Raw genomic sequence first — 1,013 nt, 5'->3', positions numbered from 1 at the left:
TTGCAGGCTGCCAGAGTTCCAACCTGTGAGGGGCTGTTTAGGGCTGGGGGGAGCAGGAGAGGGCGATCAAGCAGAGAGTGCCATGCGTGCACTCACATGCACGTGGCAGTCAGGCAGCATGGTGGAGAGCAGCTCCTTGCAGGTATGTCTATGTGGGGGGCCTAGATGATGCACTGGAGGGGCAGGGGGACATGGGGAGGCATGTGCCCCCCGGGATTTGTCACTCACAGAAGGCACAGAGCTGTAGCCTGGCTGGAGCAACATAGGCAAGAGCCAAGTTTGTGGCCCAGCGGCCAGGACCCAGAGCAAAAGGACAGAGCAGGGTGGTGGGACTTGTTACTACTGCCACTGCTGGGACCCTCATGCCAGCAGTGCAAGGAGTAATTGCCCAGGGTGGGGGGGAAGCTATACTGCCCTTGCCACCTCCTTGCTGCCTGCTACTTGCACGCTGGCCCACAGCTCTACCGCTGCCTTTATGACTCATCTGTTACTCCTTAAACTGCTGGCGGCACAGGGGTCCCGGCTGTGGCAAGGGCAGGGCACTGGCATATCAGGGCTGCTCTACATAGCAGCAGGGGGGACAGCTGCAGCTGGACCCGTGTCCTGGTGATTGAAGGGGGCAAAGGGAGCTCTGATTTTTTCCATGATAAAACCAAAATCAAATGCCAAAATATATGGGTATTTAGAATTTATTTTATTGTACTGATTGAGGCACTGGTAGGCTTCCAAATTACTTTAAAATTGTAAGTATATCAATAAAACATTGTGTTCAACTGACGCCTACATATATAGTGGCATTTCATTTTAATTGTGGAAAAGCATTGATTTGGGGGTTTTTAATCAAAGAATTATGCATTTTTATCTGAGAACTTGGATTTTAATATAGAGAAAACCAGGATCCATATGCTGATCTTAGTTTCATAGTTTCCTAGTTTCTAGGGTCAGAAGGGACCTGAGCAGATCATCTAGTCCGACCCCCTGCCATGGCAGGAAAGAATACTGGGGTCAAATGA

This window comes from Crocodylus porosus, unplaced genomic scaffold (assembly GCF_001723895.1).
Source record: "Crocodylus porosus isolate Cpor-Errol unplaced genomic scaffold, CroPor_comp1, whole genome shotgun sequence".
NCBI classification, from domain to species: domain Eukaryota; kingdom Metazoa; phylum Chordata; order Crocodylia; family Crocodylidae; genus Crocodylus; species Crocodylus porosus.
Note: the sequence above shows the minus strand (reverse complement) of the source record.